General features: G+C 40.3%; 1 long non-coding RNA gene across 1 annotated transcript; it reads left to right on the top strand.

Annotated features, from left to right (window-relative positions):
• The first annotated feature begins 225 nt into the window (after nt 1-225).
• On the top strand, nt 226-3,400 carry LOC110728708. Its single transcript, XR_002512747.1, has 3 exons — nt 226-1,092; nt 2,780-2,841; nt 3,052-3,400. It is a non-coding gene; the product is annotated as an uncharacterized LOC110728708 (long non-coding RNA).
• Nucleotides 3,401-22,788: the final 19,388 nt, after the last annotated feature.

The raw sequence follows: 22,788 nt of genomic DNA, 5'->3' as shown, positions 1-22,788 counted from the left end.
ACACACGCACCTTAGACCTTATTCAATTAATTTATTCATTTCTGTGGGCTTCAGATGATTTCAATTTTACATGCTGTAATCTATGCATAATAACCCTTGTTATGACATGAGTCATGCTTCATAGCCAATATATGGCTGTTTGGATAAAGAAGGGAGAATGAAGTACAAATTGAAAGAGAGAATACTTTTCTTGCCTAAACATTAAGTCTAAATCTAATTTTTCAGGAGGAAGGATATCTGATTTTGATGATAAATCTGATATTAGAGACTCAACTCTCTCAATGCATGCTTCCTTTCTGATTAAAGCCATGTCCCAGAAGGAAGAGTATGTTAGGGATATATCTGTTAACCTGCTGGTTCAACTTAGAAACAGGTTTCCGCAGGTAATTTTATTTACTGCTATGCAAAGGTATTCGATTTTTTTCATCGTCCATGGAGTTAAAATGATCTTGGATAAGATGGTATACATACAAATTTATGGCAAAACCTTACAAAATAATTACAGACTTGCACTATTAGCCCTGTTATGAAGCTCACAATACTCTTTTATGACCAAAACTATGTTTGGCTGAACCATAAATTATATTACGAGTTTACGACTTAAATAGATGAAGAGAGAGGATAAGGACTGAGGTTAGCTTCGTTTTGTAGGCAATTGGGGGCAAGGGATGTGAGGTCCTCTATTGATTTCGTTATATTTCTTGCTCATTACACTTGTTACGTACAGTTATAACTTACGAGGTCAGTATAAAATTTTAGTTATAATAATTTTGAATTTGGATTTGACAGATAAAATTGTGATGATAGTTTTGGGTGTGATTGTTTTCAGCTTGATACTACATCGTTTGATCAGGGAAATTATTATTTCTTTTATTGTTGTTATAGTGTAAGTGAGATTGGTAAGTTTCTAGAGTATTTGGTTTGAAGGAACCAAGCTATTTTCAGGAATGTCGTGGTAATCCCCCTTGGAAATTATCAAGCAAGCTGATCATTGGTGTGTGAGATGGAAGAAAGATAGAGCCATAAGGAAAAGACCTGTGTGCACCGCTGTTCAGGTTGACAGCTTACAAAACCAACTCTGTTGGGGATCAGGTTTGGTTATTAGAATCATCAAAATATCAGTTATGCAATATAAGGTTTATCATTAATTTAATTGTCAGTATACTCAATTTAGGGTTCCTCTAAGATAGATTATTGAATGATTGATTTTGATTACTATAGTTATGAAAGATTATGACGATTGGTTTTGTTGTCAGAATTTGTTATGGGCAATTTACACTAATTTTGTAAGTAAGAAGAACTTTATGTGATTTTGGAGCATAATTTGATAATGGTGTCAAATTGTAGAACGGAATTATGAAAAATGGTTTTTTTTTTCATGGCGAGGTCGGAAGCCTCTACTGCCTTAGCTCTAGGGTAGACATGCCTAGGATATGCTAATATGCAGAAATTGATTGTTTTTTTCGCAACTCACATTAATGACTGTATTTTTAGATGAATTATGTGTCTGGATTGTTGATTTTATGCAATTGTTTTTTGTATCCATGATTATGTTTATCAACGAGTTAATTGAAAAGAACTATGGCTTTTGTGGCAGCTTTCCCCTGTGAGAATAGATAGATTTAACAATGATGGAGTAGTGTGAGACCATGATGTACGCACTGAGAGGAAAGGTAGCGGGGTTGGCCTTCCAAATAACAATAAAAAAAATTACAATATTCAAGCAGGATTTTAGCTACTTGATTCCGAATCAGATCCTGATAATCCATTAGATGCTCACAATGATAGAGATGCTATCACAGTCAACTATTCAAAAAACAATAAACCAGAAGAATACAGTATTCGAGAAAGATTCAAGCTACTTGATTATGAATCTGACTCTAATGATCAATCAGATTGTGAACACATTAACAGAGAATCTAGTGGGGTTGATTTTTCCAAAAACAATAAACAGAAAGAATCTAACCATGGATATCACAGAAAATTCCTTGGAAAAATTGTGGATTTGCAGCCTCACATTTCCCAGCACGCAGCAGGATATGTGGAAAGATTTTTGTACTAGTGATATATCTACTGCATAGACTCCGGCTTTTGATGAATTCTGCTGGTCGTTGGCTTTTAGCAGAATATGGAAGGAATGTGAGGATGTAATGAACTAGAAGTGTACTTGCTTAATCACAGTTGACTGTTTGATAAAGCAATTAACATTTTCTTGATGATTTCAATTGTTTGACTACTTTTAATTTGCTGCATTAAGTTTTCTTATGAATGAAATAATCAGTGCTAACTGGAGGTAAGTATATTTTGATAGGAAAAAAATGGAGATTTATGTTACACTGATTTTTCTGAAAATAGCTAAGCTATCCTGTGTAGCTGAAAGAAAACCTGCTTGAAACTCCATCTCTTACAACATGTAGACCATCCTTGTGTTTACTTGATCACTTCCAAAGTTCTAATTTTTTATGCTACTTTTGGTTCACACAATTGACGATTCACCATCAACAATTATATTTGCTACTAAAAGACCCTCCTATTTCCTAATAATGATGTTTTTTTTTCTAATTTTTTTATTATGTGCAGTTTTTCATTTGTTATTGGTTAACATGAATTTGTAACATTATCTCCAATTATTCTGATTGTGATTAATGTCTATTAATAGCAATTATTCAATTAATAGCAATTTGGTTAACATGAATTTGTAACATTATCTCCAATTATTCTGATTGTGATTAATGTCAATGCGCTCACCTCTTTATTCTGCTGTGTGAATCTTTTTCAGGTGTATACCACTAAAATGGACAAGAATTGACAGGTCAAATTGCCTACATACATTATAGAAAGGTATCTATAACCAAATTGTTCTAATATGTCACTCTGCTCATGTTACTAAATATTTTAAGATTTGCTGTCATATATCTTAGTACCATGAAAATTCTCCCTTCTTTATTTCCTGCTAGAATTCAGTGAAAGTGAATGAAACACCACAACATTGTCAGTTATACTATTTGCACTTTAGGGAAGATGACCAATGCTTGATTTTGTTCTTGACAGGAAAGTGGAAGTTGTAAGAAGTCTAAAAAGAAGGGTACTATGAAGAAAAAGTGAAAGTTTTAAGCTGCTAGCAATGTAGAATACTAGAATTAGTCTTCTCTGTGATCTCTTCTTTTTTAATTTTTTTTTAAAAGATAGTCATGCTCTTAAAGTAATTGATGTACTAATTACTGTCATTTTAGTTGGTATGCCTGTGAATAAGATAATAAATTACTCATATGTTGCAGTTTTGTGTAATACTATTAGTTGTATTTTTTGTTGGTCGAAGTGTTAATTCATTTTTGAAAGCTACAAATATCTCTATAGTATAGACTTATTCTACTTCACTGCTATGCTAATTCAAGTTGCTGTGTGAAATTATGAAGTCAAATACTCTCAATAAACTTGACTCTTTGCTATCATACCTTATTCACATCATTCGCACTTTCCCCATAAGACTCTAATCAGTTACATAAGGCAATGGAAACACATGAAACAATTATTGTCTTTTATACCTTGAAACAACGTTTTTAAAATTGTTGCATAGGTAACGATTTTATTGTTGTTATATTTTTGGACAATATTTGAAATAAATGTTGCCTTATGTAAAAAAAAAAAGACCTACATTTTACATATTGTTGTTTTACATAGTCTAAAGCAACACTTTTTGAACCGTTGCATAGTACTGCATTATACATTGTTTAGGATTAAGGTAACAAACATGTTTTGTTGCCTTTTGTAATAAAAGGCACCAATTGTAAAATTGTTGCAATTCTGTGTGTTGCCTATTCTCATTTTTTTTGTAGTGGTTTGTGGAATTTTATTAGTAAAATTTTATTCCACCATGAAACTTTTCAACATTTCATCTTATGATAAATGGTTTTCCCCAAATGTTTCAAGAGTAACACTCTTCAAAAGACATTTATAGAATCACACCCATATTTAAAATGCTTGATTTCTTTCACGCAATTCTGGTGAATATTGTCGTTCAATTATTGCATAGGTTTCGTTCAATTATTGCATATGTTTAGTTATTATTATTTTGCAAATCTTAGCATCTTCATTATCGAACAATTTCATTATAAGATGATAAAATTTTGACAGTGTTATGGATCATATGTGATTTAGGATTTATTGTCCAAGTGATGGCTCCCACTCATTTTCATGATTTGAGATCCTTCAACTAGACAACCTACAATCATTAACGTTCGACAACGAACTTTCCATTGAACACTTTCTTATTATTGCCTTCCAGGCAACAATATTCTCAACATATATTTCAATAGACTTTCCGATGGTGCTTTGCTCGGATTTCATTCCAACCGGCTCACAATGATTTAGGAGACCCTAATCACTTGTGATTATGGAAATTTACCTTAAACTTCTGTACATTATACATGGATGCGCGTCTATGTTACCATTCTCAAGCCATGACGCATTCTGTCTCGTGCTTATAAATGACTTCCTTATTAAGGATCTAATCCTTGCTAAGGATGTACTTGCGACATCAACTCTAAAATTAAATTTGTTTCCATGCGTCAAGAACTTATCCCCTTTTACTTATCAAAGTACTTTGGATTTTTCTTGATCATAATCTAATGATTCATCACTTAGATTTAAATTGATTGGTATTTTATACTTCTCATGCTCTAAGCATGCAAGTTGAGTGATGACTCCATATCATAGAATACATGGTGGTTTTAATTGCAAATTATTCCCAATATTATTCCATTCATGTGACCTTTTAGCTCATCCAATTTTACCGAGTCTTGCTAACTATTTGCTATGTGATACGGTTGAAAGTCTCTACTAGAATCTTTCTTGTTTAACTTGGTATTTGCCCAGCTTATACTTAGTTTAAACATTTACTTAGTTTTATACATATGGGTCGAAAGTGTTTCAGGGTTTTTGGAGTCCCTCGGGAGAGTTACAATTCCAAGAATGCGCGTCGACCTTCTGTACCTGCAAAACCACGGAAACTCCGGTTGGGTGGAGTTTCGCCTCCGACAATCAAGTTAGAACGTTTCCGGATGTATAAAAGTGCGGAATGTAAAGGTTTTTCTCTCTGATTCAGAGAGAGTTTTGCAATTAATATTGCTCGGTTATTGTCTGGATATTTGTGAATGTGTAATAAATGAGGATTTTCCTCTATTTATAGTGGAAGGGGATCAGTGCCCCTTTTAGGGTTAAAGTGCCACGTGTCAGTAGAGGATTGGATCTCGTAGGGCCTCTCTGAGGATGACACGTGTCAGCATGCTATTGGGCCATGTGGACAGGGTATTTTTACCCCAAACATTTGCCCCTCACAGGTGTGACGTGGCTTGCCACGTGGCACCTATAACAGGTGTCACGCTCTGAGAAGGTAACGCTTCGTCTCCTTCTCTCTCTCTCTCTTTTTTTTTTTTTGAATTCGAAATGGGAAGGTGACGGTTCGCCTTCTGGAGTCCTATCATTTTCACACTTTGCAGATTTTCATTTTTGAGAGAATGCTCTGATACCGGTTGCTAGTTTATTCGAAACCAGTATACATACAGCCGGTCACAACCGTCTGGGGCATCTTCAAGCAAATTTCCTTCAAACCGCCTAAGAACCCTTTGACCTTTCTCTAGCTTCCAATACACCCATAGCCGGTCTCAACCGTCTAGGGTATCTTCAAGCAAATTTTCAGAAAAACTTCTGGGTCATCAGTGAAATTCAATTGCGCTTCAAGGGGGTACATCCGGGATACCGTCTGGGGTATCATCAAGCAACAAAAAGGATTTTCGGCGGCTGACTTCAAGAGGTCAACCGTCTTCAGATTTTTTACAACTTCAAGGTACCGTCTCTACCCCTTGCAACTTTTTTGCGCTTTTTCCAGTTATATAGCTTGTAAAGAATAATGGACTTACCCAACAAACACACGGCACGACCTAGGACAATTGTCAGCCGGTCACCGGTTACGGTTGAGTCTAGGACTGGGGATGCCGTCTGGAGTTGTTTGGACCACCCTTACTCTTCAGCGAATCTGACCGTCACTGTTCATGTGCAGGACATAATGGCTCGGACGAGACAGACGACTGTAGACCCCGATTATCAGTCAGACGGCTCAGCCGAAGCTCCAGCTGATGATGTATCTTATGACCAGCCGGGCATACCTAGCACGCCCGGAGATGATATCTTGGAACAATCCGAGAGTACAGGCGGCGAAGAGACCGTCCAGCAATCAGACTCCATTGAGTCAACCATGGAACCGAATGCCCCTCAAGAGGATGAGGAGGTATAAAAGCGGCCGGATGGGAGAATGTTGTGCCGCCTGTTGAGGCATCCGTCGTTTGGGATGATGACCTTGACCATGCCAATGATTATTTTGGCTGCTATGAGGCGGCGTTCAAAGCTGGCCTCCGGTTCCCCCTCCATAATACAATAATAAAGGCCATTCTAAGGGGTTACGACCTTGGCGTCTGGCAGCTAACACCCAACTCTTGGGTGAATATACAAGGATACATAGCCGGCTGCGAGATGCAGCACATAACGCCTAGCTGGGAGGAGTTTACACATATGCACCACCTCAATCGTGCCCCAGGCGGCTGGAATGCGTGGTATACATTGACCACGCACCCGGAATTTATGATGACGCTTGACAAGCCGTCTAAGTGGAGCAGCTGGAAGAGCAAGTTTTACTTGGTTTTTCCCCCTCGCTACAACTAAACCACCGGCTGTGTCGCTACAATACACACCCGACTCTTCTTGGAAAGAAGTGCGCCCTTTTTAAAGTACCGGAAGAGGCATGGGATCAAATAACGGAGCCCCGGGTCTGTTAAAAAAGACCTCCTTCCCTTTGGATGATGGGGCAAAAGTCATTGTCCCCAAAAACTGGGTCCCTCATCCGGACTGGCTAAAGAACGAGGCGTTCCTTTCCGCCTGTGGCCTAAGCACAATGTTTAGCAGACGTATGTTGATTGTTAACAGGCACTTTATGCCGTCTGTATCATACTTGATTGGGTTCTGATTTTTTTTTATTTTTCTTCCTTGTAGAGAAAGGATTAAAGATGGTTCCTCCTGAAAAGACACCGGCTAAGTCTGCTGCTAAGATCCGAAAGGATCAACTGGAGAATAAGAGGGCCCAACTAGCGGAAAAAGATGATGGGGTAAGTGCCGGCTGAGCTCTTTTACCGTTTGTATTGTTTGAAGCTTATTTTTTATATTAACCGGCTGTGTCGTTTTCCATTTCAGACGGGGAGCAAGAATGTTCCTCGTTCTCTATGACAAATGTTGAAGAGACCGGGAGTGGAGCCCTCATAGCCTGCTTCCAAAACAAGAAGGGTTCCGGCTGGCCTTGCCTCTACCGGAAGGCCGCCTGCGCCTAAGAGGCCTACTTCAGCAGGCAAAAGGCTGAAAGATCTAGGCCTAGGCTCAGGGCCGGCTGAGGTTAGAATGAGGGAGCCCGAAATTCCCTCAAGTCGGGTGCTTGTTGTAGCATTCGGGTCCTATGCGCTGGGGCTGGAGTGACCACTCAGCCTGAAAATCAAAGTACTGCTCTCACCTTTGATCCCCCAGGCTGCTTGGGCCTATGCGAGTCAAGTCCCAAGCTACTCAATCAGAGGATTCTTCAGGCAGCCGACAGAATATAGGTGTCGCATATGCTCAGTACTTAACCGATAAATCTATTAATGCAAATGCCTCTTCTCGTTGGCCGGATCTCCAAAATTACGCCAAGAGAATGCTGAGGACCCTTACCCGGTCCGATAAGGAGGCGGTACCGGGTATAAACCAGGTCAACATACACCGCATCAACTCACTACTCGCTGAGGTAATTCACCGGCTGCGATGTTTTTGTGCTACTTTATTCTTTTGCCGGTTGTTGCATAATTGAGGATGGAGGAGCAGTCCTTGTTGAACTCGTACTTGGGGACGTATGGCTTCAACTCTCTCTTTTTCTTCTGAGACGGCTGACCAGAATGGTCCGCCATCCAGACTTCTTTTCTTTTCTTGATCTCTTCTTTTTAAGCCGGCTGAGTAGACTAGCTCTCTTTTATGTCGGACTTTTTAGGGTCTGATGAGTGCTTGATGGCAAAGAGCCCCGTCGCCTTCTCGGCTTCCATCAATGCCTCTTGGAGGGTAACAACCCTCTTTCTGACTAGGTCGAACTTAAAGGTCGACCCGTCCTTCAGACCCTTGAAGAAGTCTGTATAGGCAACTTTGTCAGACAGCCCTTGGATCTGAATTCTCATCAAATTGAACCGCCTGGCATAGGACCTTAGTCCTTCCTTATCTCCCTACTGAATAGCCCCCAAGTCGAGACTTGTCTTTTTGGCAGGGATGTTCATGGAGAAGTTGGACGCGAACAAGTATGCTAGCATCTTGAAGTTGTTGATGCATCCGGCTGGTAGATTGCCAAACCATCGTTGGGTTATGCCCTTCAATGTTTTCGGGAAGCATCGGCACTAGGCGGCATCATCCAACCCCTGTAAGTACATGAGGTTGGTGTTAGCCATTAGGTGGTCTTCCCGGTTGGTACCGTCATAGGTACCAACCAACACGTTCTTAACCTTGGCTAGCTGAGTCATCTCGGTTATCTCCCTGGAGAATGCCGACAACTGTTCCCCAAGGTTTAGCAGCCGGAGCTGCCAGTCCATGGGCTAAACCTGTTGTGCCGCCTAACCCCCAAAGAGGGTCGGCTGCATGTATGGTGATCCATACGGCATGTACGGCTGTTGGGGCACATACGGAGCCGGCTGGATAATCTGAGGGCCAGTACGTGCTGACACGCCGCGTGACTGACTCTCTCGTTTTATTTCCGAATACTTCATTGAAGTATTCCGGAAACTGTCTAGGTAAGTCGACGTAGAGGCCGACTCAGACAATTGTTGACTTCTCTTCTCCTGAATGAACATCTGGGCGTCTGAGTAAGTCTTTTTTGACCCATCCGGCTGAACTTGCCGGATGGCCTTCCTTTGCCCTGATTTAGGGAAACGAAGTCTGGATAGGTCGATAATGGGCCTGTCCACCCCTTATGATTTAGGGTGAGGAGTAGGCACACGATCTTTCACATGCTTCTTCCCGGAGGGAGACGGCTTCTTGGCCAACTGACCGTTGTTGATGCCAGTTGACTTTTTTATTATGTCCTTGATCTCCCCTTTGAAACTCGTCATGAATTTCATGACCTCGTCTCTAGTTACGGGGGCAGCACCCTCCGCCGCCTTGGGTCGCCCAGCCGGCTTGACGGTTAGGCTGCTGGGACCAGCTTTGTCTTTGCCCCGTTCCCTTGTTTCCTTGGAACGGGTGCTTCTCGTTCGGAATGACCCGTCTGGGGCCATGTAGGTGTCGATCTTAAAGTCGTCACCACTATCTTGGTCCGTGTGGACCTCAGTCTTGGCCATAGGGCGTTTGCCCTCAACAGGCGGTACAGATTCGGATGCCATCTAGGAAGTGTTCTCCCCACAGACGGCGCCAAATGTTTTGCGGTTTTTGGAGTCCCTCGGGAGAGTTACAATTCCAAGAATGCGCGTCGACCGTCTGTACTTACAAAACCACGGAAACTCTAGTTGGGTGGAATCCGACGATCAAGATAGAATGTTTTCGGATGTATAAAAGTGCGGAGTGTAAAGGTTTTTCTCTCTGATTCAGAGAGAATTCTGCAATTAATATTGCTCGGTTTTTGTGTGGATATTTATGAATGTGTAATAAATGAGGATTTTCCTCTATTTATAGATGAAGGGGATCAGTTACCCTTTTGGGGTTAAAGTGCTACGTGTCAGTAGAGGATTAGATCCCCCAGGGCCTCTCTAAGGCTGACACGTGTCAGTATGCTATTGGCCCACGTGGACAGGGTATTTTTACCCTAAACAGAAAGCTTTTCCAAGCCCTTCATGTTTAACACGGTAAATTCCTCTACTCGTTTAAACATTTCATTAAGTCAATCCAATAGATTAAGTCCCACTATGTACTAAGTATCACCTTTTGCTTGGTCCATTGTCGAAAATCCTTTCAAATCTAAGCGTTTAGCATTTGACAGTCATTTCACAATAGAGTTCGTAAACTTCTTGTTGGACCATACAAGATTGACTCTTGCTCTCACTAAACTTCTTGTTCATAAGAATTTCTATGATTCTCCATAAGCCAAACCTTTTATTAACTTTATGAGAATACATGTTCCAATTTCTACATACAATGCTTCACTTAATCCCACAATGGATTTCTTGAGCTTGTTTTCAAATCTAGCATTATTTAGAATTACAAAACCCTTATACTATTTCCATAGTCTCTTCTAAGATCCAATTTTAGGAAGGCAGTTTCGTTATCTATTTTACCATATTTCATATGCGCAATTTTGCTAGAATAATCAGAAAAAGACTTAAGTGTTTCGATTGGTGAATAGGTTTTTATTAAAATCAACACCGTGAATTAATTGTATCCCTTTAAACCAATCTAGCTATGTATGCATTATGCATTTCACATTTGTCAATTTCTCCTTGAAAACTTATTTGCGATTGATGGGTCTTTCACCCTTCATGCAAATGAATCAAGTTCCAAACATGATTTACAAACATGGAGTCTATTTCGGATTTTATGGCCTCTAACCATTATTCGGAATTTTGATTTGTCGTAGCTAGTTTACAAGACACTATTCCCTCACCATCCAATGGTAAATAGTATGCTTGTAAGCTTTAGGTTTATTTCTAACTTGATAGAAATTTATAGGATTTAATCCAAGCCTTTGGTGAATTCTATACCTATATGGGGTAATTGCATCAAACACTGAGTTTCAAGGTGCTTTTAAAGCCCTTTGATTATATTGATCTTACTCCACCACTTCTATAGTTCTGTGAGTATTGAATTCTCATTTAAGGCACTTGTAAAGTCCTTTGAGTATTCTTGATCAATCATTCTCATGAAGCCCTTCTAAAGTCTTCGGAGATTCTCAGTTCGAGTTTGTTGCTAATCTCGATGGTGATCGAGTTCATTTTCCTCCCACTTGTCGTTTTGGAAATGTGTTACTTTCTAGAAAGACACCACTTAGAGCAACAAATACTATGTTCTCAATTAGGTTGTGGAAGTAATACCCATAGTCTCACATGAATACTTACAAAGAGACATGTATATTGTCTTTAGGTAAAAGTTCGTTGTGAAACAAACAGTTAGCTCCTAATTGAGCCACTTAGCTCCCACTACGCCAAAGAACTCCCACTGAGCTAAGAGCCCTAGACATATACTTGAATAACTGAATATGGTGTCCTTTCATAGCTTCGACAATTTTTCTGTTTAGTGTAACACTAGTCATTTGTGCAAATCATTAGAACTTTATAGGAAGGGATGTGATCCATCATCATTCAAGTCATTTTCAAATGGCATCGAGGTCTCCGTTAAGACATACTATATTCTTTATGGAGCTCATTATGAAATTTCAATTTCATAACTTTGATATGATCACTCTTGGCTCAAGCAAACATCACTCGATCCAATCTAGATGTTTGGATATCTTGCCAAGTCGATTCTATACTTCACTGAACATTTGAGCTACTCAAGGTCCAGTTTGTTCACATTTGATGAATGTAGCCACATTCTTTCAAATTCTTGTGAGACGTTGAAGTAATGGAATCCTCTTTAGCTTTTGGAGTTAATTGTCTATGCCAAGCACAATGGCTCCTTTCTTTGTCGATTTCAACAAGTAAGACTTGCTTGATTTAGAACGATTCCGAATCGATCAACTATCAAGAGTCTATGTAATAGAGCCTTGAGTACGTTCTTATTGATGTGACATTGCTAAAGATGTTTGGAACACAAATCATGTCCATGACTTGAACTTTGTGAGCTTTCATGTTAGGGAAATGTTTGTTTATAACCTAGCATTCTTAACTCATGGCTTAGACAACCATGCCATTAAAATAAAACCCGCAACTATTGCTCTTTTACATTCAATGTGAGTCTTTCCGTGTGTAAACAGATTGTTTGCTGATTATGGAACACAATAACCATTATTCGTTCCAGCCTTGGCTTAAAAGGACTTTAAACAAAACAATGACCTTACAGCTGATGTAGCACTACTTGCTTCATTCTAAGCTTGTAAGTCAATAACTTAGCTTGACTTCATTGGTTTGAGGTCACTTTCAAAGTGGAACACTCAAGCAGTATCCAATACTTATGAAGAAAACGAATTGCTAAGTTGACCATAATAACATGAACTCATGGGTAGAAAAGGAATCTTATTCCTTTCCTTTGTTCCTTGTTTCCTACATTTCTTATCATACACCATCTCATAACTTTAAAAACCATTTTCTTAAGAGTCTTGACTTTTACACTTTGTTAGGCATGACTAAGCATCTAATGCGCCGTGAAATAAAGTTCCACCTTTTCCTTCAATTCGTACTTGAATTACTACATCAATGAGTCCTACTCATTAGTGTATGAAGCGAAAAGATATGTTGGTTGCCAATTATTGACAATTTGAGTTTTTCAACTCAATATTTCATGTTCATCAAAACTTCCAAGTATTTTGAATACATGATATCCAACTATCCTTTCGGACGATAGTTATAAAAGTCAATTATGAGAAGTTGTATTTTAGAAATGCCTTTTATTTCTTTGAGAACCATTCTCAAAAGATTTCCTTTACCAATCATTGAAAACAATATAATTTGATATAGAATTCTACAAATATAAGTGCAAATTATAACCATTTATCAAGTTCATAACATAATAAGTTTGAAATTCAAAGCATACATGCAAACTTTTAATCTTATTATGCGTCTTATCCACGCATTAAAATTTGTCCCTTTAGGCAAGAATAAAACGATTCCAAGATCCCAAAAGTCAAAAAGTGATTTAGCATGCTTTAGCCTGTCTTAACACTTAATATTTTAAGGTAAGCAATCCAATTGCTAGAAGCTCTAAGCTACTCTTGGTTTGATAAAACGTCGCATCTAATGCTTCCTTGACATTTTATCTCCATTGCCACGACATCTAAGGACTCCTTACTGATATGGTTGCGCTTAACCAAGACAAATTGTATACCTAGTATACCTTACGTTCCTAGGGAAGCGGTGATGCCTTGCTTTAGCGTATCCCATCACCACGCGGATCAGTTCGGTAAGTGTCGTTCTTGGATTGGCAAGTTTGGCTCAATATTATAGGGACCTATGGTTTCTATGTTGGTTGATTTAAGTGAACTTAATTAATCATCGCAACATTTAAAACCCTAAATAAGCATCTATCATACCATTCAATCATATATAAACACAATTATATATAGAAAACATAAGTAAAAGATGCATTTGGAAACTAGCATGACCCCTTGAGTATTCAAATCTTCAAGGGTCTTCAATGCATCCTCTTGGGTCGTCTTCTTAGAAAAGCCGACTTCGAGACATCTACGCCAAATATGCAACTACTAGTTACTACAACTAGGATTAATCTAAATATTAAGGTACAAAAATACGCAACGATACGCAGACCGTATTTAGATTTACAAAAATACATAACGGATCACAGTCTGTATTTACTATCCTAGTCGGGCCCCACTAGTTGCCATTTTCACAAAACCTGTGAAATAATATACATCCCATTCATCCATTCACTATTTGTGAATGGCCCATGCATTTTACAACGACAAACAAGTAGCAATGCATAACACGCGCAAACTAGAAACTAACTTAGGTGGTTAATCCAATTAACACGCCTAATTAAAACTAGTCAAAGTTATTTATCGGTTATGTGACCAAACACAATAAATTAGATCAAGAAATTAACGAAGCTCCCACTAAATTTCGCATCCAACTTAATTAATCCAATTAATTAAGCCGGTCAACCCATATTTTGCCAAATTATTTTGCAAGTGTCGGAGCAACCAAGGCCTAGCCTCGTTTAATTAATTAAATAAATAATTAAAGCGGCCCAATTACGCAAAATGATAGCCCATAACACGCCCAAGTGCCTAACATCAAAGCCACGGGGCTAGGCATGCTAGGCACCTAGGCTACGGTTGTGCGTGCTTGGGCGTAGGCATGCGTGCCTAGCACAGCATGCTATGCTTGCTGGCACCAGCAGCATCACAGCATGCTACGCATGCTTGCGTGCATGCTGGCGCTTGCAGCTTGTGGCTGGGCTTCCTGGGGCTCGTATGTCTTGCTGCCGAGCAGCACTTGCGAGCATCTTCCAGCAGCTACGCACCACGCAACAAGCACGCACATTGCAACAAAAACGCGGCAAAAAGTGTGCATTGGCTTGCACACGCCACACACTTTGGCACCAAGGAGGAAAAGACTGCCCACACACGCACCTTGGCAACCACATGTGGGTTACGTGAGCAACCCGGCTAGCCCAAGGGTGTGTTTTGAGCGATCTTTGCCTCAATTTGCGTGCACTTATCTCGGGATTTAAATTCTCGATTTATGTGTGATAAAAATTAATTCTTAATTTTTTTAGAATCAATTTAGATCAAAAATAAAAATAAAACAAGTCTAACTTAATTAAATTCAATTTTAATAGTGCACAAGCCTAAATTATTTAAGAACCATTCTTTAAATCAATTTAGGTCCATCTTGATGCTACAAAATTGAAGGGCTATACTCATAATTAATTTAACCATTCATAAATTAATAATGAGATTTGACAAAATTAATGAGGTTGGAAAAATAAACCCATTGATCTAATTAAAAATTTCCAGCACTAACTTGTGTATAATTGAAAAATCACATCTTCTAATATGAAGATTAATTAAATTTCAATCACAAGTTTTAAACTTTTAGGACTTTAATCAACCCAAAAATGATTAAATCCAAAAATTAGTTCAACATGGAATTTAGCAATCAAAGTTCAAACCAAATAAACAATTAAAGATTGGATCTTTAACATATTAGGGACTTCAAAATGACAAGTTCACCTTAAACATTCACACTTGAAGCAATTTATTTGCAAAAATGTGAAAATTTCAAGTTTACGTGAAAAATTAACTCACCAAATTAAGCACCAATTATGACTTCATAAATATGCTTAGTAACGTTTATAATTGCTGTAGATTAGTGATTCAACCATTTATTAAATCTACCTTTAACATGCCACAATTAATCAAGGTTTAAAGATTTAAAATTTTGCATTAAAAACAAAAAACCCCTTGAAAAACATGTTTCTAGGTGGATTTTGGCTTTTGGAAAAGTCCAAAGTGGGTCAAAAACGATTTAGAACATTGATTCCACCCAAAAATCACTATTTTTGAGTCGAAATCTGGGTTCGATGGCCAAAATTAGTAAAATACGAGATTAAAACTAATTAAAACGAGCTTCTAATCTAGTTAGAAAGCATAACCAGAATTTAAATCCATTTTAAATCACCTCAGTTAATTATTTGTTACAATAATTAAAATGAGTGCAGCTCCAATACCGCTGTTGAGTTTGTAGCGTCCAACGCTACGTGGAAGAGAAACCCGCCCAAGACCCGCCCACTAATTAAAGCAAATAAGCATGCAATCACATATTTAAACAACAAAAGAAAGAGAAAGGGAAATGACATTCTTACCCTCGACGTGTGCTTCGCTCCTATAGAGCTCGGACTTCAAAGCCTTAGCTCCGCAAGCGCGAGAGCTTCCGACGGAGTCCACCCTCGAGACCCGACCCTAAAGGCCTCTAGTGCGAAGGTTAGTCGGGGCTAGACCAAGAAAAGACTAGAATATTATGAACTTAAAGGTTTTCTCACCTATAGGGAGATACCTTATTGAGTTCAACTGAAGTGATTTTTCCCAAACCAAAAACTTGGGTATTTATAGGGAATGGAGACTTGATCTCCCTTTTCCCATCAATGTAGGAGATTTGCATTTTCCTCAATTTTATTTTAATAAAAAACAAAATGAAAATACTAGGCAATCAACAAGCTCCAAGTGTCACATGGAGTGCAAGAGTAGGTGAGGACCATTAAGTGGGGGGGGTGACCAAAACCTTGTTCACCAAGCAACCCCCTTAATTTCGGTCCCCACACAAAACCACACACACCTCACCACTTGGCTGGCTAGTAGCTTTCCTTTGCTGCCAAGGCTGCCAGCTGGCGCTTAGCACCAAGGCTGGGCAGCCCAGCCAGCCAGCACGCAGCACATGCGCAGCCAACCACCGCACATGCATGCGAAGCAGCTGCTGCTGCTTGGTGCGTGCTGATGTGCGAGTGGCATGGTGCTACTACGCTAGCACGCACAGCCCAGCTAGCTTGCATGCTGCTGCTTTGTGCTGCTCGCTAGCAAGAACGCATGCACAACCTATAGCACAAGCACGCATATCGAGCTGCTTTACGAACGCTATACGTTGTATGCTTGCGGTAGCAAGGCCTAGCAAGCACTTTCGTGCTGCTGGCCTTGCGATGCTTACGGCAGTGTTACTATGTGCGAGGCACTAGCATGCTAGCACACCTAGCGCGCTTGCGATGCAAGCCATGCTATACCAACTAGCTAGCCAGCGCTTCTAGCATGTGATTCTAGCATGCATACGTTGCTAGAAGCTCAGCGTGGCGCGTGGCCTAGGCTAGCCTAGCACTCGCATGGCTAGGCAAATGCAAGGCTACGACTTAGCTCGGACTTGTTGCTTGTTTGATTTCTCGTCTCGTCGAATTCTAAATTCAACTCGACTTATGACGCTTGGTTTCGACGCTCTAAGCTCGACATCCGATGTCTTTGTTCATAATACTCCAACGACTCATCTAATCCTTCGGATTGATTCGTCGCCTCGGATCGGTTACTCGATTGAGTGTGACCCGAAGGGATCAGTCAAGAATAAGTTGTAATATTAATTATTCCTTAATATTACTAATCGAAAGAGACATCCACCTAGGCATTCCGATCACTTGACCTCACTGAAGAATTAGCTTTCTAATAATTTTGAATCCTCTATCGGAATAATACACTTGTTGGACGGACACCATTTCTTTCATGTACCAACTCGCAAATTATACATCATGGAAGCCCAAAACACATAGTATTTTATTTCAAGTGATAATAATAAAAACGAAAGAATTAGTACATACTTATATAACTTAACGACTTAACAACCATATATTAGGGAGTATAAATATATAATATTTGTCATTTATCAAATCCCCCACAGTTCATTATTGCTAGTCTTCAATCAAATAATATAAAATCGTGAAATTCAAATATTTTATTATCACAATCAACAAGAATGGATCGAGTATGATACAAAACAAGAATTAGCACCCACATTTGTAGGGTTTCGTAGTGACCCACACTACGCGGAATGAAACCCGCCAAGACCCGCCCCAATAATAAATGCAATTAACAAGCAAAACATAATTAAAACACAAGAAAGGATAAAAGATTATACCTTTGATGCGTGCTTCGCTCACCGAGGAGCTCTTACTTCAACCCCGAAAATACGAGGCCTCCGACGGGATCGTACCCTCGAACTCGACCCGAGCGTCCTAAGCCTCGAAGGTTAGTCGAGGCCCGGACAAATATAAACTTTAAGTTTTACGAATTTCAAGGTATACTCAACAATGGAGTTGCCTTTACTTTTCCACTCAATTGTTGTTCTCAAAAATCCAAACCAAGTGAGTATTTATAGAGAATGGGAACTTGAATCCCATTTCATGACCAATGTGGGATCATGTGCAAAAGCATTAATTTATTTAATTCTAAATTAAGTAATTAATTAAATGCAATCACAATGCAACAAGTGTCAAGGGGAGAGAAAGAGTTAGGTGAGGACCATGAACCTTGGGGGGACCATTGCCTTGCTCCCCAAGGCATGCTCCAAGCCCTTGGTCCCCACCCTCACCAAACCGGCATAGGAGGGCTGCTGGACTGGCAGCTAGCTAGCATGCCAGCTAGCACTGCCAGCTAGCCCAGCCAGCCAGCACAAGGGATCAAGCATCAGCCCAGCCAGCCATGCGCGCTGCATGCTGCTGTGCTGGGTGATGCCCATGCTGCGGCTAACTAGGCGCAGCAGCGCCTACCTCTCCCCTTCGCATGCACACGCACACGCCTACCCAGCATGCATGCTGCTAGCGAGCCACGCATGCTGGGCATCGCCTCTGGCATAGCTACGCACAAGCCAGCATGCACTAGCACTCGCACACGCACACGCATAGGTGTGCTGTGCTTGGTGCGTGGCCTGCGATGGTGCCTACGCACACGCATACACGCAAGGATGCCTAGCATGGTGCTGCTGTGCGAGGCTGCTGTTGCGATGGTGCGAGACACACACGCACACGCACACACGCAAGTGCCCAGCACTGCGATGATTGTGCTTGGTGCGTGTGGTCTGCGATGGCGCCTAGGCATCTAGGCAAGCACGCTGCTGTGCTGCGATGGGCTTCGACAGTGCCTAGGCACCCATGCACGCAAGCTGCGGTGCTGCTGTGCCGTGTGAAGGCACACACACGCACATGGTGCTGCGATGGGCAGCCTAGTGCGCCTAGCACTCATGGCTCGTATTTGTTGCTTGTGATTTTGCAACGCTCGGTCTCGACGCCCTAGGCTCGATATCCGACGTCTGTATTCGTAAAACTCCGTCGACTCATTAAATCCTTCGGATTAATTCGTCGTCTTAGATCGGTTGTTCGATTGGGTACGACCCGAAGGGTTCAGTTAAGATTAAGCTGTAATATTAATTATACCTGAATATTACTAATCGGAAGCGGCCTCCACCTAGGCATTCCAATCACTTGACCTTACTAAAGAATTAGCTCTGTAATAATTCTGAACCCTCTATCAGAATAATACACTTGTTGAAAGGACACCATTTCTTTCAATCTCCCACTTGTCCTTCCGGACAAGTGTGCATATAGTGTATAGCCCATTTCCTATGTCGCTTAATGTCTCTTCGTGAACTATAAGGTAAGATTCATTGTCATCCTTATTACGTTCAGAAGTGTTTCTCGATCTCCGAGTTCAACTGTCAATAAGCAGATGATTTCTAAAATCCATCTGAGCATGGCCATGCATTTTCACAGTTTCAGTCTTCGAGCGGCCTTGTAAACAACAAAGACATGTTCCCTATTATTAATTGGGGGGCATTCCCAGTCTTGCATTGTAAGTTTCTCTCACTAAGAGGACCTAATCTCTTGAGTGTTCCCGTTATGATCCCTAGTTACGGCAGACGTTAGGCAACATCAAAGAGACTAGTACTTAAACAAGAAAACTTCACATTACTCATGGTCGAGGAAACGAGTTCCGATAGCTATAATGAGAAATGTACTTAAGACAATTTTGAATCTCTTAAAGTACTCTCATAGGTTGATCCAGGGAACAAGCCGTTTCACCCCTTACTAGAAAGCTTCCCGCGAGGACGCCCTCCAACCCTGTGGAAATTCCTTCAGCACAAGAAACGGTGTTGTAAATCATACTACACACTAATCTCTGGTGGTCATCAATCGTCCATCAGTTAGATGACCTCGATTAGGAATAATTTTTTATTTAAATATTCAATGTTCAATTAACAGGTGTTTCTTTATCCAAGACATGGTCTTGATACCCTGTTTTGAATATTTCCATAAATCGAATGGACTCATTATTTAATTCTAAACCACAATTAAATAGCAATGGAGTGAATGATAATTTTGCACAAAATTGATTACTCCATTAATGAATGGTTTCAATACAGTGTCTTACATTAAAACATCTAGTTTAATTAAAACACATGTACAGGGAATTTCAAAGCCAGTCACCAACGTGCTTGATTCCCATTGCCGCAACGTGCATGTTGTGTTTCACTTGAGGCAAAGGTTTAGTCAAAGGATCGGCCACATTATCATCTGTGCCGATCTTGCAAATTCTGATTTCACCTTTGGATTTCCATTCCCTTATCATATGAAATCGCCTTTGGACATGTTTGACCTTCTGGTGCTCTCTTGGCTCTCTAGCCTGAGCGATAGCTCCATTGTTGTCACAGTAGAGATCTATCAGACCCTTGATGGAGGGTAAAACCCCAAGTTCGCCGATGAACTTGCGAATCCAAACAGCCTCCTTAGCAGCTCTCCTGGGTTTGATTGGTATCGGCTCGTATCACTCAGGGCATACGAGACATCTGGCCTGGTACATATCATGGCATACATGATCGACCCAATTAGCGAAGCATATGGAATCTGATCCATTCTCTCTCGCTCAACAGGTGTTTGTGGACACTGTTTCTTGCTGAGAGTTACGCCATGGGACATGGGTAGATGCCCTCTCTTCGCATTCTCCATGTTGAATCGTGCCAGTACTTTGTCAATGTAAGTACTCTGGCTCAATCCAATCATCCTCTTAGATCTATCCCTGTAGATCTTGATGCCCAATATGTACTGTGCCTCTCCTAAGTCCTTCATTGAAAAGCACTTTCCCAACCAGCCCTTTACGGACTCCAGTAATTTTGTGCTGTTTCCAATGAGCAGTATGCCATCGACATATAGGACTAGGAATGCGATGTCACTCCCACTGACCTTCTTGTATACACAAGATTCATCTTGATTCTTGATAAAACCAAACTTGCTGATGGCTTCATCAAATCGCAGATTCCAACTCCTGTTGGCTTGCTTTAGTCCATAAATGGATTTCTTAAGCTTGCAAACCTTTCCAGCGTTGCTCGGATCGACAAAACCTTCTGGCTATGCCATGTACACAGTTTCTTCCGAAATCCCATTTAGGAAAGCGGTTTTGACATCCATCTGCCATATTTCATAATCGTAATATGCAGTAATCGCTAGAATAATCCGGACAGACTTTAACATCGCAACCAAAGAAAAGGTTTCATCATAGTCAATCCCGTAGATTTGTCTATAACCTTTTGCTACCAGTCTAACCTTGTATATAGATACATTTCCATCCTTGTCTGTCTTCAATTTGAAGATCCATTTGCAACCAATGGGTGTGTAACCCTCGGGCAAATTCACCAAGTCCTAGACTTGATTTTCAGACATGGAGTCGATCTCGGATTTCATGGCCTCTTGCCATTTAGCAGAGTCGGGGCTTGTCATATCTTGCTTGTATGTCGCTTGCTCATCTCCATCCATAACTAGGATGTCTTGATCATCAGTTAAGACAATACCAAAGTATCCGTCTGTTTTAGATCTTTGCCGTTGCAACCTACGAAGGGTAATAGGTTAAGCATTTACAGTGTCTATTTGATTCTGACCAATCTTCTCAGCTGCTTCTAAAGCACTTAGATTGTTAGTTTTATCAGGTTGACATTGTTTCTCGTCCTCTTGAACTTCGTCGAGTTCGATTTGCCTCCCACTTGTCATTTTGAAAAGGTGTTCCTTCTCCAAAACGACACCATCACGAGCAAAAAACACTTTGTTCTCGGATTTATTGTAGAAGTAATACCCTTTGGTTTCTTTTGAATATCCCACAAAGAAACACTTATCCGATTTGGGGTGAAGTTTGTCCGAAATTAATCGTTTGACATATGCTTCGCATCCCCAAATCTTGAGAAAAGACAACCTAGGAAGTTTCTTAGTCCATAATTCATATGGAGCCTTTTCAACAGCTTTTGACGGAGCGCGGTTCAGTCTTAGTGCCGCGGTTTGTAGCGCATTTCCCCAAAAAGAGATAGGAAGTTCACTAAGACTCATCATTGATCGAACCATGTCTAACAAGGTTCGATTCCTCCGTTCGGATACTCCGTTCCATTGAGGAGTTCCGAGAGGTGTCAACTCTGAAAGAATACCATTTTCTTTCAAGTGATCGTCGAATTCATGGCTCAAATATTCGGCACCTTGATCCGATCAAAGTGCTTTAATTTTCTTGCCAAGTTGATTCTCAACTTCTTTCTGAAATTCTTTGAATTTCTCAAAGGATTCAGATTTATTCGACATTAAGTAGATATAGCCATATCTACTAAAATCGTCGGTGAAGGTGATGAAATATCGGTAACCTTGTCTTGCGGGTGTACTCATTGGTCCACATACATCCGTGTGTATTAGACCTAATAAGTCACTTGCCCTTTCTCCCAACTTGGAGAATGGCTGTTTTATCATCTTGCCTAATAGACATCCTTCGCAATTTTCAAACGACTCCAAGTCGAATGAGTCAAGAACACCTTCTTGTAGAAGTTTCTTGATGCGTTTGACGTTAATATGGCCAAGACGACAATGCCACAAGTAGGTTTGATTCGACTCGATGGTCTTAGCCTTTTTGGCGGTATCATCAATGTTATAGACTTGTTTGTCAAGAGAAAGCACATAAAGACCATTTTCTGAATATGCTTTACCATATAAAACATTATCGAAATAAAATGAACAACTATTGTTCTTAATTCGAAATTCAAAACCTTTGGCGTCCAACGCTGATATTGAAATAATGTTTTTGGTAACTCTAGGAACATGATAACAGTTGTCAAGTTCTAAAATAAGCCCAGAGGGCAATGACAAACTGAGAGTTCCAACAGAGACGACAGACATTCTTGCTCCTTTGCCGACCCGAAGCTCAACCTCTCCCTTCTCTAGCCTCCTATTTATCCTTATTCCCTAAGCATTGGAACAAAGGTGTGAGCCACATCCGGTATCTAATAACCATGATGTTTTGCTAGCAAAGTTTAAGTCTATAACAAAAATACCTGATGAAGAAGCAACGGTGCCGTTCTTCTTAACTTCCTTGAATTTGAGGCAGTCCCGTTTCTAATGTCCCTTCTTCTTGCAGTAAAAACATTCGGAATCGGATTTGGAAGAGGCTACCTTTTTGTCCTTGCTGCTCTTGGCAGTATTTGACTTAGGAGGAAAATTTCTCTTTTTCCCTTTAAAGCTCTTCTTCTTGCCCGGACGTTTGAATGGCTTTCCCTTCCTCACCATGAGCATGTCATGCTTGCCCTC

The sequence above is a fragment of the Chenopodium quinoa genome, unplaced genomic scaffold (genome assembly GCF_001683475.1).
Source record: "Chenopodium quinoa cultivar QQ74 unplaced genomic scaffold, ASM168347v1, whole genome shotgun sequence".
Classification (NCBI taxonomy): Eukaryota; Viridiplantae; Streptophyta; class Magnoliopsida; order Caryophyllales; family Amaranthaceae; genus Chenopodium; species Chenopodium quinoa.
The sequence above is the reverse complement of the archived record's forward strand: the minus strand, read 5'-3'. Positions and strand labels throughout refer to the sequence as shown.